This window comes from Leopardus geoffroyi, chromosome C3, assembly GCF_018350155.1.
Source record: "Leopardus geoffroyi isolate Oge1 chromosome C3, O.geoffroyi_Oge1_pat1.0, whole genome shotgun sequence".
In the NCBI taxonomy this organism is placed as follows: domain Eukaryota; kingdom Metazoa; phylum Chordata; class Mammalia; order Carnivora; family Felidae; genus Leopardus; species Leopardus geoffroyi.
Genome location: NC_059338.1, coordinates 143,041,740 through 143,059,422, shown reverse-complemented (window position 1 = coordinate 143,059,422; position 17,683 = coordinate 143,041,740). Strand labels below are relative to the sequence as shown.

The window sequence follows — 17,683 nt, the reverse complement described above, 5'->3', positions numbered from 1 at the left end:
CTTCAATGCCTCAAAAGAATTGACCCAAATATCCTTTTGGCTGCACAGTGGCTGGGAAGTAATATACTTGCAGTTTTAGGGAGTCTGGATTTGACAGGGACCACAGACATCCTTTACTTGAGCTCGGACCGAATGGAGACACCTAGGTAGCAAAATCCATGATAGTTGACCATACAGCCCCTGCTTGTCTGTGGCTAGTGATAGGGAATTATTTTCAAGGAAATCTACTTTCTTTTTGAGTAACTGTTACCGGGAGAATGAAATTTTCACTATACGAGTTACAACTGTCTCTCTGTAATTTTCAACGCTTACGTTTGGTTCTGCTTTCTGGAACATCATGGAATGAATTGAATTTTACATGGAGACTATTCATATACGCAGCTACATGGAGACTATTCATGTATGTGGCATGCTGGGTTTTGAAATCACACATTCTGGGCTTCTTCAGCTGCTCCTGATATCCAGGTTGCTCTCTTGGGATGGGCTGTCTCTTGCCAGTGTCTCTCCTAAGGTTACACTGGTCAGAACTGAACATGTGTATCCAAATGGCATCCGAATAACAAAGAGTATGAGGGGGTCTTTCACCTCCTTTAATCTGAAATCCCTACTTCTATGATGTAGCCTAGAATACCCTGTTCTTTTCAGCATTTGCTAACTGAGCTCATAATCTTCTAAAAACCCAAGTGTTTTCCATCAAAAGCTCCTGACAAATCAGCTCCTCTCCCTTCTGTACTTGTGCAAACATTTGAAGGGAAAAATAATTATATTAAGGACACTGTTAATAGTCTTATAGGGAGATAAAATCATAGCATTTTAGAATTGAATATGACTGCAGAAGTCATCTAGTATGATCATTCAATATTTCAGAGGAGAAATTTAAAAGTACAGAGACAATAAGAACATTGAGCAAAGAGCATGTGATAGTGTGCATTGAGGCAGGGCTACGCCCTCGATCTTTAGATTTGCTGAGAACAGAAATATTGTTTAATACTTTGCTAACTAAGGCAGAAAAAGAACAGTCTACTGAGTGTTGATGAAGCGAACTGGTTGAGCCAACTGGCTAATTTTAATCATTGTTATCATTAAATTAAGTAAGCTACATCCAGCTACAGATTTAAATGGTAAAAGGCATCTTGACATTTCTTTAACATGAAAATATAGAATTGCGTCCTCTTCCAAATACTCAGCCCCTGGCCACTTTAGGGTCTCGATGGGATTATGCTCCTCTATCACTTATGTTTTTTTTTTCTCTTCTTACTTCTTTCAAGTGGCAAAAGGACAGAGTAGCAGAAAAAAAGATGCAGTGGAACTAGAAACAGGAAACCACAGAAGAGAAACTGTTTCTTTATCTTGCTCCCTGGCAGTTATTCCTGTTATAACAGCGAGAGAGGGAGTGAGGCGGGTTTTGTCAGATAAGCGGCAAGAGGTGCTTTGAGAGGTTGAGTACAAACTCCCTGAACATTTAGAATTCATTTTGAGGAGAGAGAACATTTCAGGACTAGTGAGAAAGGTATGGAATTGGGCCCCAAGTTCGTTGCTATGAGTGGGGGGGGGGGGTCAGAAAAGTGTCACGCGATTGATCGCAAGTCCGTGGATATAAGCCAATGGCCTGTGGAACTGAACATGCTTAGATTCTAATTCCGTGGGCATGGAAAGGCTCCAGTGCTTCCAAGAAATGTTCAAGTTAGTATGATATAAAGTCAAGGTTAATAACCACTGATATGTGGTTAAGAGCCCAGGCTGTGCAGTCAGTCGCCTCATTTGCATCTAAGCTCATCTCTTACTAACTACACGCCTTTGTACTAGTTAGATATCCCCCCGAAGCTCCAAAATTGGCATGGGGGCAGCAAAATGTGAGACCCTACTGGGAGGGGCGGATTTTATGGGCTGGCAAACAAGAGGTGGTGTATCAGAGGAACAGAAAGGACTGAAGTGTACTCCTCGTTGTAAAAGAACAGTCTAGAATACCATAGAAGCTATCGGATTAAGAGAGGAGATCAAGCATTCCAAGAGGTTAATGTGCAGTGAATGCCTGTTCTGTCCCATTATTTCATTTAATCCTCAGACCCAATTTATGAAATCTTTACTAATGTTATTTCATTTTCAGGCAGGGCAGTCAGGGCGAGGAGTGCTTATCAGACTTGTAAGATACACTGTTAGTAAGTGATGGAGACTCTCAGGCACGCATACAGTAGTCATTGCCTTTTGGATCACAAAGTAACCATTGAACACCTGCCACCTAGTGGCCATCTACCCAAATTGCAGGTTTTGTTCATTTGAAGACTGGAGACTTCACGTTCCAACTTTTGGCCCCAGAAACTAAGGTTCTGAAGTGTATGAAGGGAATTTGTCTCAATATCTGTCACCACACCAACCAACACATTTGACTAGGAGGTATCACAGCGTATTATATAAGATATAATATTGTTTTGTCTTCAGAAAAAATTGGGTCAGGACTTACCACTTTCGTGATCTTGGACACATTTCTTAAACTCTGTGACTGAGCTTTATTTCCTCTCATGTAAAATAGTGATGAAGTTCTATATTTTTCAAATTTCTTTATGCATTGGAAATAATATGTATCCAAAGAACTTAGCACAGTTCCTGGCGGGTACTAGAGGCACGGTGAATGATAAAGCACTTGCTTCATTGTGCACACTTAACTTTCCTAAAAGCAGCTACGGAGAGGGAGAGGGAGAGGGAGTGGGGGAAAAGAAGAGGGAAAGGGAAGCCGGAAGGGGAAGGGAGTGATCTGCAGCAGGGAAAGGAGTGCAGAGACCAAAAGCAGAGAGATAAGAAGTTAATAAATGGTTGGAGTTCCTAAGTGTTTATCCTTACACATTAAAGTGTTTAAGTGGGGGTCCTGGGCAGCTCAGTTGATTGAACGTCTGACTCTTCGTTTCCGCTCAGGTCATGCTCTCACAGTCTTGAGATCTAGCCTTGTGTCGGGCTCCACGCTAGGTATGGAGCCTCCTTATTATTCTCTCTCCCTCTCCCTCTGCCCCTCCCTCACTCATGTTCTCCCTCTCTCTCTCAAAATTATATATATATATATATATATATATATAATTATATAACATATATAATTATATATACTTATATATCTATTTATCTATATCTATATCTATATCTATATATCTATATATACCAAAATTCCCCATATACACACACTCACACACACACACACACACACACACACATAACTTTGTATATATATAAAGTGTGTTTAGGTGACTTTATGAGGGTAATTTTGGCTTAATTTCTTTCTTATGTATTGACCAAAAACTGGAAAGTCAAACGTGCCCCACTGTATTAGTAGTAACAACAATCACAGAAAAATAATAATAAATTAATGTTACAATATATACTGATGTGATGAATGTGTCTCTATTTTAAAGGTACTGATGAGGATTCAGTAAGGTAAGATTAAAAAGTGAAACACTTGGCCAATAACTGATGCTCTGAATTGTGAGTTCTCTTCTTCATTGCTGCAGGCATAGCCTCTCAAAATTTCTACGAAGTGTCACTCACCTGCCAGAACCTTTAAATAGGCCACTGAATTATAGTTTAGAAATCTTAGTTTTTTTTCTCCCTGCAGAAGGTTGAGAATTTTCTGTGAAATGAATTGTTTGCTTTCACAAAGGATTAAAACGGAGCTATTTCTTAGTGAGTATGGACTTAATTTGAAAGGCACACACATTTTGTGACTTATATTGAATTATGGGAACATTTAAATTGCATTTCTTAATTTACTTGGTTTACTTTCAGTTCAATTTACAAATTAGTTATGATCTTTGTTTTTGTCTGCCTTTGATAACTAACTCTGTCTTCTACTCAAGTTTTTGTCATCTAAATTTGTTGCTATTTTGATCATTCTGACGTTTTACAGTAAAATAAACCCAGTATACACACACACACACACACACACACACACGTGTATATATATATATACACATATATATATGTATATAAGTGACTCATTTAAAAGTTCAGTTTAATGGCAAGATGCTAAGCTACCTCCTTACCTGCTCTCCTAGGAGATTCTGGCATGCCTGTGGCATCTAAACCCTGAAGGCCAACCCTGAATTGTCAACTGTTAAATTTTCCACCCTCAGCTCTTCTAGAAGAGTTCATGACAACAGAAAAGAGAGCTTTTGTTGAGAACGACAGGTGTTGATCTCACGTGGGTCATTGCAAGTATACCTTTTTACTCTTATTCAGGCATTCCTCAAAACACACGAACAACAAAGCGAGAAGCAACCCAAACTCTTTCTTCTTCAAGGGAAATTAAGTTGATAGTGTCGTCAAAAGGATCATTTTTATCTCATTGTCCCTAGCATCCACAGTTAGTAAGCAAATAACCATTCTAGGAACTTCGCTGCAAAATGGTAACCGTGAGGACACTGATTCTGCATTCTTCTACTGAGAAAGATGTATTTAAATGTATGGTCTAAGAATAGAGATATTAAAATGACCAATGAGCAGACCCTGGTGTCGGTATTGCTGGAGATGTACACAGCAGGGGACGTTGTCTAGGTTCCTGGTCTCCGAGCAACTCTGGAAGGGTCCCTTTTCCATAGGCGCCTGTCGAAATCCTTCCCTTATTCTCCAGCTCCAAGGACCCTTCTTCTAAGAAGTTTTATAAGATTCTTCAGACACAATTAACTGTTCCTTTCTCCAAATTCTTTAGTCTTCATCCACGTCTTCCGATAACAGACTGAGAAGTGTCTGTCTTGTGTATCTACCGCAGGCACTAGTATGTTGCACAGAGTAGTTGTGGGAAATAAGGGATCTTTCTAGTCGGGGTCTCTTCTCGCCCTCTGCAGTGCTCAGGGATTCTGTCACTCTCCTCTCTCCAGGTCTGCTACCATGCACTGCACCTGGTGTGCTTCTTCCAGGGGGATGGGACAGAAAGCTTCGATCTCTCCTTCCTTGCTAGCTCCCCCGATAGACTCTTTGTTGTCAAGGCTGTCTGCTAATCGTTCCAAGAGAAACAGATAGAAGGTAAGAATACGAGGGGAAGTTGGGTGGCTCAGTCAGTTAAGCGTCAGACTTGGTTTTGGCTCAGGTCACGATCTTGTGGTTTGTGGGTTCGAGCCCCAGCTTCGAGAGAGCACAGAGCCTACCTGGGATTCTCTTCTTCCCGTTCTCTCTGCCCGTCCCTCAAAATAAATAAATAAACTAAAAAAAAACGGAAGCTAAGAATAAAAAACTGGTCAGAAGAACAGGTGTAGGGACAAAGATTTAGGGTGTTTTGTCAGGTTCTTACAGTTCTGCTGCCTGTTGAGTAGTTCCTGAATAGTTTTTCCTCTCCTTTTCCCCTCCTCTCTTCTCCTTTCCTTCCGTTTCTTTTCTTTTCCTTTCTTTTTCCATCCCACCTTTCCTCCCTCTCTCTCTTTCTTCTCTCTCTCTCTTTGTGCAGAACCTCCTGTCCTCCTTCGTCTGGAGTGTGTGTACCTCTTTAGATTTCCTCTTCCTTTGCCACTGCTTGCTTCCCTCCTGTCTTTCTTTTTTAATATGTTTGTTTGTTTGTTTATGTTTCTTTATTATTTGGTTTGTCTCATTTTTTTCTTTGTTTATTTTTGTTTCTTAAATTCCACATGAGTGAAATCACATGGTACTTGTCTTTCTCTGACTGACGTATTTCACTCTCTAGCTCTATCCATGTTATTGCAAAAGCAAGACTGCATTCTTTCTGATGGCGGAATCATATTCCATTATGTATATATACACATCTTCTTTATCCATTCATCCATCAATGGATACTGGAGCTTCTTTGGTAAGCAGTGTTGCAGTAAACATAGGGTGCCTATATCTTTATGAGTTAGTGTTTTTGTATTTTTGGGGTAAATACCCAGAGTGGAGTGACTGGATCATAGGGTAGTTCTATTTTCCTTATCGGGGGGGGGGACCTCCATACTGTTTTTCACAGTGGCTGCACCAGTTTGCATTCCCACCAACAGGCCACAAGGGTTCTTTTTCCCCCCACATCTTCGCCAACACGTATTGCTTCTTGTGGAACATTTGCTTTAAATCATGGGGGATGAGTGAAAGTTTGCCAGGTGGATTGGATTGGATGGGTGGTGGGGGGGAGGGGTAAGTTAGCTTGGCTTTTCTAAGGAAAGGGAAGGTACACCCTGCTCTGAATCTATGGCTCACAGGTTATTGAGTGCTGAGAGCGGTACAAAGAGGCTGGAGAGGCAGGCAGGAGCTAGGCTGGAGTCCGGGCTCACTTGTCGGGACTTTGGTTAAGCAGGTAAGAAACCATGGCAGGGATTCAAGCAGGGGTGTGAAATGGTCCTATCTGAAGTTTAGGAATATAATCCCAGCTGCTGTATCAGCGAGAATAGATTTGAGAGGGTGTGTGTGTGTGTGTGAGAGAGAGAGAGAGAGAGAGAGGGAGAGAAAGGATTAGGTCGCAAGAGATAGAGTAGATACGGAGTACCAGAAGCAGGGAGATCAGCACAAATCTGATTGCAAGAGTCTGAGTGAGAGATAGTGAAGGCCTGAGCAGGAGTCATCAGGTGGCAGAGGAGGGAGTCGATATGAGCGAGGTAATCTGGGTAGAACTGATGGGACTGTTGACAATTGATAGCCATCTGGGTTGATCAGCTGAGGGAAAAGAGTCTGGGACAACCTTCTGGCCCTGGCTCTGGTGAAGATAAAGAAAGGGAGCAGGTTGGGGAATTGCACAACTTGGGGGTGCCCTTGAGACTTACAGGTGGAAATATCCAGTAGTTCACGGAACCAAGAGTGTAGAAGTTAGGAGAGGCTGATGCTATACACATAGAAGGATAAGTGATAAAGGATGCAGGGCACCAGAGGAAAGAAGTGGCAGAAGGATGAAATTACCATCACTTCAGAAATACAGTGGGGCCGCTGGATACCTCTCACTTCTTCCTTCCCCAGGATTTAAGCGTTTACTGTGGAAAGGGATGTCGTAACTAGTGTCTTCATTTCCCCTTTCCTCTCTTTCTCCTTCCATCCCTAGACAGTGACAGGATCACGCGGTCAGATCTGGGAAGTCTGTCTCGGGTTGAGCGAGAGCCAATAGGCACCATGAAATGGATCAAGGTGTCAAGACCAAGGGTAAAGAGGTACCTGAAGTGTCATACTCGACAGGGAAGCAGACAGGGAGTGGTCAAAGATGACAGGTGTCTCCATGAAGGATGCGGGGACCTAGGAGCAGACAGAGTACAGGTACAGGTGAACAAATTTATGGGAAGACCCATATTAATGCCCACTTTGATTCATTTGAGAATTATACCCTTAAGGTTTTCACCTGTAGTTGGTGCTCAATAAATGCGTTTGTATTTATGGTGGAACTAACAGCAGGCATACAATACATGTCTATCCACGGTGATAACACGAAAGGGCTGAAGTTTAGTTGGGGTGGGGTGGGAGAAGAGCATTTACCGGTGCAGAATTGTTTTCTCTCTTGCTGTCTCCCGTTTCTTATTATCCTTAAGTTGTTGCTCAGTCCCAGGATTCTTGCTCATGGTTAGGGCTTCCTGTGCTCCAAATCTCCTCCTTGTGGTATGACCCAGGGGCCCTGCTGTCCTTTGTCTCCTCTTTGAAGCTGCCTGACCCGCTTGGATTTTCGGTGAACTCCCCAGCCTGGTTGTGGGAAAGGAGACAGTCTCCCCAGCTCAGTCTTTCCTTCCTGATACTGAAGATAGGCACACCGACCATTTGTGTTTTTAGGTTTTTGTTGTTAATCACTATGGAGAACTGGCGAAGGAGAACAAAAGTACAAATTGTGAGAGTGATACCAACGTTACCAAACCCCACAAAATATTTGTGTTTGTCTTCTCCTACTCTTGCACTAGCTCGTATCTTGTATTTCTTACCTTCTTTAAAACAAGGCTTAATTTTAAGAAGATTCAAAGAGATTACATTAATATAGGCCCCACCCTCACCTAGCCTAGGGTAGGAAATTAGACTCCTAATCACCCTTAGACTTGATAACACCTGCCCAGAATATTTCCTCAGAACCCCAAGCACAGATGATTACCTGTTTCTATATTTTTAAAAATTCTGAACTGCTCATCTTATTTTTTCCACTACAACGACAATATTGGGTACATATACCACCTGCACTCATAATTGGAATAAAACTGCATGTCAAACTTTGTATTGTTTGTTCCACTTAAGATTATTGACATTCTGCTGTACTAGCAAATACTAGAACGTGTGACTCTAGTGGCTACAAAGAATCCCATCATATGGATTTACTATACATTTAACTACTCTGGGATATCTAAATTGGTTCCAATTATTCAATCTCACAGAGAATGCCTCGATAATGTCTTTGCATGCTTTCGTCCCCATTTCTGATTATGGATTGCTGTTGACTACCTAGAAGTGTAACTTCTTAGGCAAGAAGTTAAGTATCATTTTTAAAAACACGTACAAAACTGCTGTTCTGAAAAGTAACATTAATTTAAGAGAGTTTCTAAAACAATCGCATTTGCCTCCTTCAAATCCTGGCCGGCTTTCTTCTGAGCCTTCATCAGGTCTCCCAATAGGAATTCTACAAATACTAAGGACCAGGATTTAAAAACGTCAATCTATGGGTTTCAGGCAATAATACGTTGCCAAGAACAACTTTTTCTTCTTCTCCTTCTCCTTTTCCTCCTCTCCCCCACTCCTCCTTCTCCTTCTCTTTTTCCTCCTTCTTCTCCTCCTCCTCCCTCCTCCCCTCTGCTCTTCCTCCTTCTTCTTCCTTTTCTTCTTCTTTTCCTCCTTCTCCTCCTTCTTCTCCTCCCCCTCCTCTTCCTCCCCCTCCTTTTCCTCCCCCTCCCCTTCCTCCTTTTCCTCCTCCTTCTTCTCCTTCTCCTTCTCCTGTTCCTCCTCCTCCTCCTCCTCCTCCTCCTTCTTTGTCCTTTTTCCTTTTTTTACATTGCCAAGAACTTCTATATCTACGTCTTAAAGGTCATATCCTTTTTTGTATTTTTTATTTGGGAAAATTGAAAAATGGCATTAAGAAATCTTATATACCCTTTCCCTAGCTTCCCCAAAGGTTAACATATTAAATAAGGACCAGTTACATATTAACATATTACATATTAAGTAAGGAACAGTTAACATATTAAATAAGGAACCCAACCAGGTTCATATTGATCTAATACTAATATTGTATTAGTATCATTGATACTAATACAGACACAATACTATTAATGCCTCTAAAACCCTATTCAAATGTTTCAGACTGTCCCATCAATGTTCTTTCTCTGGTCCAGGACCCAATCCAGGATCCACATTCATTTCTCCTTATTCATCTCCAATCTGGGAAATACTCGGACTCTTTCAAGAATTGTACCGGCCAGGTATTTTGCAAAATGTTCTTTAATTTGAGTTTGTGTGATGTTTCCTCATAACTAAAATCGGGGGATGCATTTTTAGCAGGAATGCCACATAAGGGATACTGTTCCTTTCTCGATGCGTCTTATCAGAAGGCATCTGATACTGATGCGTCTCTACCAATTACTAGCGGTCTGGTTTTAATCATATTTTTAAGATGGTGTCTGCCAGGTTTCTCCACCTTAAACTTACTATTTTATACTCTGTAATTGGTAAGAATCCTCTGGAGAGATACTTTGAACGCCATCCTTCTAAACTTTCAATTTTGTGTGTGTTTTATTAGGTAGATACTATATCAGTACAATGGTATATGTATGTAATTTGTAAATAACTTCTTCATCTCCATACTTAGTTCTATGTATATAACTTATAAATAATGTATCCATAGGCATACTAAGGGCCAATGCTTAAATATTTTTTTCTCAAATCTTTTTTATTGATAAGGCTACCTGACCGAAAATATTTTGGAAACCACTGTTGTAGCTTAATTCATGTTCTTTCCTTATGATTAAAACATGACTTCCCCATTATTTCTTACACAAAACAGTCTATGGAGCTGATTCTGTCCTATTATAACTTTTCCCTTATCCACATTTTATGCTGTCAGAGAACTGCACCTATTTGTAACATTCTGCCTTATCTGTTCGCTAGTGTTTCAAACACCCCTCATTTATTCTCATCCTTCACGCTTACTTATTTAGATTTTAAGGTGGTGGAGAGTTTACCTTGTTTATGTTATATTTGTCATACTGTATATGTCACAGTATTCATGTTATATTTTCTATTAGGCCACGTCCTCTGAAGCTAGGATCTGTGCTTGGTTTATTTCTGTATCTTCCATGATATGAACATAATGCTATGCACAGAAAAAGCTCTCAATTAGGCTTTGTTTATTGCCCGAGTGAGAGGATAAACATCTGGTACAATGTTTGCTTAGTGAGGAAACACAATTATTTTGGTTCAATGAATATGGCAGACACTCTTGGGTGGCTAACCAAGTCACCATTTCCAACTTCTTTCTAGCCAACTTCCAGTTAGTATGTAGAGTACATCACATCGTTCTAGTGAATGAAAGGGAAGGGGAAGTCTGATGTGCAGTTCTGGGAAAAGCTTTTGTGTTTCTCATATAGCCCCTGAAATTGTTCTCTCTTCTAACTCTTTGCCTTAGGTGTAGAGATGATGGCGGGGCTGCAGCAACCCTCTTTGTTTTTTTTTTTTTTTTTGGGTTTACTTATTTATTTTGAGAGCGAGAGAAATTGTGAATGGAGGAGGGGCCGAGAGAGGGAGAGAGAGAGAGAATCCCAAGCAGACTCTGCACTGTCAGCACAGAGCCAGATGCGGGGCTCGAACCCACCAACCATGAGAACGTGATTGAGCCAATGTCTGGAGCTTAACCAACTGAGGCACCCAGGCACCCCTGCAGCAACCTTATGACCATGAAGGACAGATAAAGGTAGTGGCATTGCTCTTTACGTCTTTAGACTGAAGAAGCAAAACCAATAACCATTGACTTTTGAACATCTTGCTGTGTAGGAATACAAATCCATGTTGGTGGAAGCCATTGTAGCCGGATTCCTCCTACCTGTGTGGCTAAAATATTCCTGTCTCACACTCCAATAGACCAGAGAAGCAAAAATTGCTCTTTGATCTATTCAGAAAAGCTTCATCGAGAAGGGAGATTGCAAGATCATTTTTATACCAGGAGAAATGAATGGAGATATCTGCATTAGAAGAAATGGAAACTCCCACGATTCAGTGCTGCTTTGGATGCTGTTTGCAGGTGGGGATAAGAGAGGCAAAATCAAGGCAGCTCATTTCTAGGCTATGCCAATGGACAGGGTGTGGGAAGGCCAGACTTGAGTACGGTGACAAACACGTACTCGTAGGGCTTTGAGAGCTGGAAATATGAAGGCTCAGTTCATAATGCGACTGGGAAACATGGGAATTGGGTGAAGATAAGGCAGTAGGCGGGTCAGAAACAGAGGTACCGTAAAGATAAAACGAAAACACTTCAGAAGCCACTGGAGACGTCATGAAATTGGAGGGCATTTAGGGCAGAGCGGAAAGCTTAGTGCACACGGGTTCAGAAAGTTGGAATTCAGAGGTGCCTGGGTGGCTAAGTCGGTTGAGTGTCTGACTCTTGATCTTACCCAGGTCATGATCTCAGTCTGTCAGTTCCAGCCCTGTCTTGGGCTCCACACTAACAGCACAGAGCCTGCTGGGGATTCTCTCTCCCTCTTCCTTTGCCCTTCCCTCCCTCTCTTTCTCTCTCTCTCTCTCTCAAAAATAAATACGGAAGCTTAAAGAAAGAGGTTGCAATTCAAACCTTGTTTCGCCTACATACCAGTTGAATAAAGTGGCCAATTCATGCTCTTTCGGAATCTGTTTCCTCCCTCTCTGATAATAAAAGAAATCGTATTTCCTTTTGCGAGGTAGACACCTCAAGAGAGGTATGAGATGATTACTCAGATGGAGGACGAAGTTGTGGCCCAACTGCAGGGTGATTTTGTGCATGTTGTCCATAAACGTGGAAGAGAGTTCTTGAAGATGTATTTTCCCTTTCACTGAGTCTCAGCAAGAAGGGATGATTTCTTTTTTTTTTTTTTAATTTTTTTTTTCAACGTTTATTTATTTTTGGGACAGAGAGAGACAGAGCATGAACGGGGGAGGGGCAGAGAGAGAGGGAGACACAGAATCGGAAACAGGCTCCAGGCTCTGAGCCATCAGCCCAGAGCCCGACGCGGGGCTCGAACTCACGGACCGCGAGATCGTGACCTGGCTGAAGTCGGGCGCTTAACCGACTGCGCCACCCAGGCGCCCCAAGAAGGGATGATTTCTAATATAAGGTGCACCTCCGTTCTCAGGGTTTTTCGTGTGCCGAGGTTTCGATGGTGTTGAAGAAAAACCTCTGACTTTCTGCTCTCTTTCAGAAGCAATGCCAGCAAAGTCCCTTTCACATAATCTTAGCAGGTTAGACCCCTAACAGTTTTCAAGCCAATAGTAGTTGATGAATGTCACATTTTGGTCTTTTCACCTTTTTTAATTGGGGAACCTTGTGTAACACTCTATTTTTGGTTCTAGCACCTTCACTAGTAGGGGTTACAACTCAAAGCCAAACTCATTCAGCCAACAGCCCTAAAAATACTCTTGGTTTCTGCCAGTCAATTTTCTTCTATTTTCACAATTAGTGGTTCTGCCTGGAAACTGCCTGCCAACATGCAAATCTCTTCCAAGGACTGATGGAAATCTGAGAATGTGCTAAGCTGTGTAAGGTTTAAGAGCAACATTATTCATTCACTATTTGAAATATTTAAACACATGTAAATCAAAAAAAAAAAAAAGGATGAAATCTCATTATAAGAAATGAATGGCTGCTTTCCACTCTTTCTACAATATAGTCTTCATATCCATTTACATGCGGTTTGTAATATTAATATTATCGTAGTGAAATAAATCACATCCTTCACGTTTACATTTTTAATTACATTTTACTGCATTTGTTCTTTTGTTTATAGTCAACTAATAAAATATTTATTACATCTTACATATATGATGGTGTTTCTGTATTTTAATCAGATTTTACACATAATCTTTTCTCCCTCTTTTAGTATCTTTTTTATGACCTTACACACCACAGGATGTTGTTTTGTGGAAAACCTCATTATTTTTTAATGCATGGCTATTTATTAATGTATTGTGTATATAACACACTATGCATTTCTTTGAATTGATGAATACATTTACATCCACTTGAGAATAAAAATTCCCTTAAGGGCCAATCTCACATTTCTCTCGCTGTGTTGCCAGAAGCCTATACTGATTATTTTTCTTGTTTTTGTTGAGGAGCGGAGAGTGAAAAGGGGAGAAAAGAACAGAGAAAATAGAGAGATACAATGAGCAGTATTTTAAAATTTCATTTGCCGAGAAACCTTTCTCCCGAGGTAAAAAATTAATGCCTCGTTGCGAGACGGAATTTTCAGAGCATGCAAATTAATTTACCCTTTGCGAAATCTTATATTTGATATGCGTTTTATGTTGAGTACTTGACCTGCTGTTTCGCAAGTTATTTTCCATTGTGTTTGTTGAATTACTTCCTCTACTGCCCCACAACGTTGCACTTAGAGGATTAGGTATTAATTGAATGATGAGTGAAGAACACAGTTAACTACAATAGCAGGTGCCACTGGGTGTAATTTTACAGCTCTACAAAACAAAAGGCTTTTGCTCATTTCACATCCTGCTCCTAAGCATGAGCCTGATTCCCCAGAAGTCGGAGAGGCTTTGTAAACCATAGAGTAAGCAAGAGAGAAACACCCTCTTTCCCATGTTAATTCATCCACAATTTGCAGCATTTGAGAATTTTCCTGGGGCTTGCTGGGGGGGTGGGTCCTGGCCGTGCATCTTGCTAAGCATTTTTCTCCCATGACCTTTGTCATCTTTTAGGGACACCAGTCTGGGCTCTTTTTTGGAAGGGCACAGAACAGCGTTTAGCACACATGGCTGGGAAGAAATGACCTTAGCAGGTTTATTCTTTGTTCTAGTGACCGCGAAGTATGGATTTAGGTGGGAGACAGCGAAAAGGTGGGGAAGTTTTTCTCTCCCCTTCTTTCTGGAGAGGGATTCTGGATGCTGTGGTGAAAGCATAGTAGGGAGCAACAAATGTCCTTATGTTAGTTCCCTCCTCCCTTAATGCACTCTTGCCTGACATCTTCAATTAACTGCACACTCACAGGACCATTGGAAGTATTTCGGCGACAACTCCCTACATTTTAAATGCTTCTCTGTTTCCAAGAAATCTATTTAATTTTCATACGGTATGAAGAGGGTGCTGAGCAGGAAATATATTGTGACCTCCAATTTCAATAAGTGAATGTGTCAATTGTGACTGTGCATTCAGCACGTAGGAATACGAAATGCTTTCTAAGACAGAACATACTGGAGAAAGCGTGCACGTCTAGTCAGAGAGACGCGGGATGCGTGCGTCAGGCTGGCCCTTTGCTAAACCAATTGGACTTTCCCCCGTGTGCTTCCGTGTGGAAATGTACGCAGGATCTCTGGCAACTGGGGGCACCCTGGCTACTTTCTTGCGCGCTGTAGCACATATTCCCAGGGCATTCAGTTATCAGTGGCTCCCTAGGCATTCTGCTGACGTATCCCTGGCTCAGAGATGCTCTCGGAGGTCTAGATGGGTAAGATACTTGTCACCTCTGTGCCCTCCTGGGACCTAAAGCAATGCAGAGTTTTGTTTTGTCTTGTTTTGGTTTGTTTTGAGAGACAGAGAGACAGAGCGAGTAGAGGAGGGGCAGAGAGAGGGAGAGAGAATTCCAAGCAGCCTCTGCACTGACAGCTCAGAGCCCAAAATGGGGCTCAATTTCACCACCTTGAGATCATGACCTGAGCCAAAATCAAGAGTCAGATGACGCTTAACCCGCTGAGCCACCCAGGCTCCCCCCTGGCTCTCGTTTCTTTGTTTTCCCTATTTGCCCCTTTCCTTGCCCTACCAGGATGCTCTGGTCTCCTACCACAGTGTTGTCCTGACTCAGCCTCTGGCACCTCTCCCTTTTCTTTCGTGAAATCATTCAAGTTCTTGAAGACGAGCCTTAGTTACTGTTCTCACCTGCCCTTCACCTCCGTTAACCTCACTGGCCTGAAGCTTCTCTTACTAGTTCATGGAGCAAAATAGGTCTTCAGTAAACGTTAATTTCCTCCCTGTGTCTTTTTTCTCTTCTGTGCTCCAAATGAACCTTTTGAAAAAAAGACTATATATTTAGAGCGATTTTAAGTTTCCAGCAAAATTGAGAGGAAACGTATAGCGATTTCCGTTATTTTTTCTGACCCCCACATTTACAGCCTCTCCCATCATCAATATCCCTACAGCAGTATACATTGTTACGATTGGTGAACCCACAGGACACGTCATTATCACCCACAGTCCATACTTTATATTAGGGCTCACTTTTGATGTTGCACCTGCTATGGTTTGGACAAGGGTATAATGACATGTACCCACCATCATAGTGTCACGCAGAGCATTTTCACTGCCCTGAAATAGTCTGTGTTCCATTTATTCATTTCCCTGCCCTCCCCCGACTCCTGGAAATCACTGGTCCTTTTCCTGGCTCCATAGTTTTGCCTTTTCCAGAACACTGAATAGTTGGAATCATATCGTATGTAGCCTTTTCATACTGGCTCCTTTCACTTAATAATATACATTTAAGGGTTTTCTGTGCCTTTTCATGGCTTGCTAGCTCATTTCTTTTCAGCAGTGAATAATAATCCACAGTCTGGTTGTACCAGTTTGTTTTTCCATTCACCCCCTGAAGGACATCTTGGTGGCATCCACGTTTTAACAATTATGAATAAAACTGCTATAGGGGCGCCTGGGTGGCGCAGTCGGTTAAGCGTCCGACTTCAGCCAGGTCACGATCTCGCGGTCCGTGAGTTCGAGCCCCGCGTCGGGCTCTGGGCTGATGGCTCAGAGTGAAAGGAGCAATCCAAATGACAGCCCTACCTTAGTTTAAAGCTAGGTTCTCTTTTCTGCTTAGATAAAAAATACAATTGCTGAGAAGTCTGTTTTGCTTGCTGTTTGCTATGAGCATTGTGAGACCTTTCCTGGATGTAACCCGCTGTGTAGTAGAATGGGTTGTAAACCTTCCTAAATGAATATAGTCTGATATGTAATGAAATGAGTAATTGTAGTAATTGTACACAAACTAACTGGCGTCCTTCGCTTCTGTAATCTTGCTTGCTTAACACATTCCTCCCCTTCCCCCTTCCCTCTCCCGCCGAAGGACACAGAGCCTTCCCGCCGAAGGACAGATAAAGGATGCCCAGTCAGAAAACAACAAATGTCCTTGATTTGAAACCTCACCTATGCTGTTTATCCCTGTCTATAAAAACGCTATACCAACCCTGATCGAGGCCTCTTTGCGTCACCGGCAACGAGTGCGCAGAGGTCCAGGTTCGAACCTGTAATAAACGACCCTTGCCGCTTGGCTTTGACTCACGACTCTGGTGGTCTTTTGTGGGAGGTTTTAGAACATCGGGCATTACAAGAGCCTGGAGCCTGCTTCAGATTCTGTGTCTCCCTCTCTCTCTGCCCCTCCCCCGTTCATGCTCTGTCTCTCTCTGTCCCAAAAAAATAAATAAAAGTTGAAAAAAAAAATTTAAAAAACTGCTATAAACATCCACGTGCAAGTTTTTGTGCGGACGTGTATTTAACTCTTTTTTTTTTTAAGTTTATTCATTTATTTTGAGAGAGACAAAGACGACACGAGTGGTTGAGAGGCAGAGAGAGAGGGAGAGAGAGAGGATTCCAAGCAGGCTCCTCACTGCCAGCACAGAGCCCCATGTGGGGCTCAAACCCATGAAACCGTGAGATCACGACCGGAGGTGCAGCCAAGACTCGGGCATGTAACCCACTGAGTCACCCGGGCACCCCTATTTTCAACTTTTTTGAGTTAAACCTAATGAGCATGATTTCTGGGTAGTATGGAAAATAACTTTTCGCTTTCTGATGGGGTAGTGTCTTCTTAGTATCATCCACTCTTCATCTCTGCAGCATTTCCAACATTGTCGAGGACTTCTTGATGCCCTCCTCCATGGGGTCCTTAGCGTGTGTCTCATTCTTTCTTTTGCCTCTGTGCATAGAAAAATGGCACCTTCGCAGAGAAGTCTCTTCTTTCCTCCCGCCTGGAGTAGAGACACCCCCCTCCCCCATTATATTCTTTTAGGACACACATGTGTCCCCTGCAACACTTAATAATTTCTAAACACATACTTATTTGTCTTTTCCTTTAATTTTTTTCCCCAGGACTGTGTTTGTGGTTGTTGTTTCCCACTGGCATGATAGCCTCGGCTGACGTTTTCCCCATCCATTCAGCTGCTGTAGCCTCATGGTCTAAAAACAGTAAGCACCACATCTGACACACCGTTACTGGGGCATAATCATGCCCGATGAAGGAATGACACGGACACGTTGTTATTCACGTGCTTTTAGGAATAATACTTTGTTTCTCTTTATTTTTTCACCAGGACCATGGAAAGATTCCCCAGAGGTCTGTGATCTCTAACAGGCAGTCCATTTTTCATATTGCTGCCCGAATCATGTCCTTACATAAAAGTCAGGCCACGGAGGCTTCCTGCTTCAAACCACTACCAGTTGGCATCCAGTACCGAAAAGTAATCGCCATGAAGGTATGGGCCCGCCGCTGTAGCCTGGCTCGTGTCTCCCAGACGAAGTATTATGGGTGTTCAAGTCTGTTGAATTATTAATCAAGCCAGTAACACCTGCTTCAGACTTTCTAATATGATGCATTCT

The 17,683-nt window shown here is 42.1% G+C and overlaps 1 long non-coding RNA gene across 1 annotated transcript; it reads left to right on the top strand.

The window, feature by feature from the left end:
• The first annotated feature begins 1,301 nt into the window (after positions 1 to 1,301).
• Positions 1,302 to 9,399, top strand: LOC123585042. The gene is made up of 3 exons (XR_006705867.1): positions 1,302 to 1,510; positions 4,860 to 5,004; positions 9,243 to 9,399. It is a non-coding gene; the product is annotated as an uncharacterized LOC123585042 (long non-coding RNA).
• The last annotated feature ends 8,284 nt before the right edge of the window (positions 9,400 to 17,683 follow it).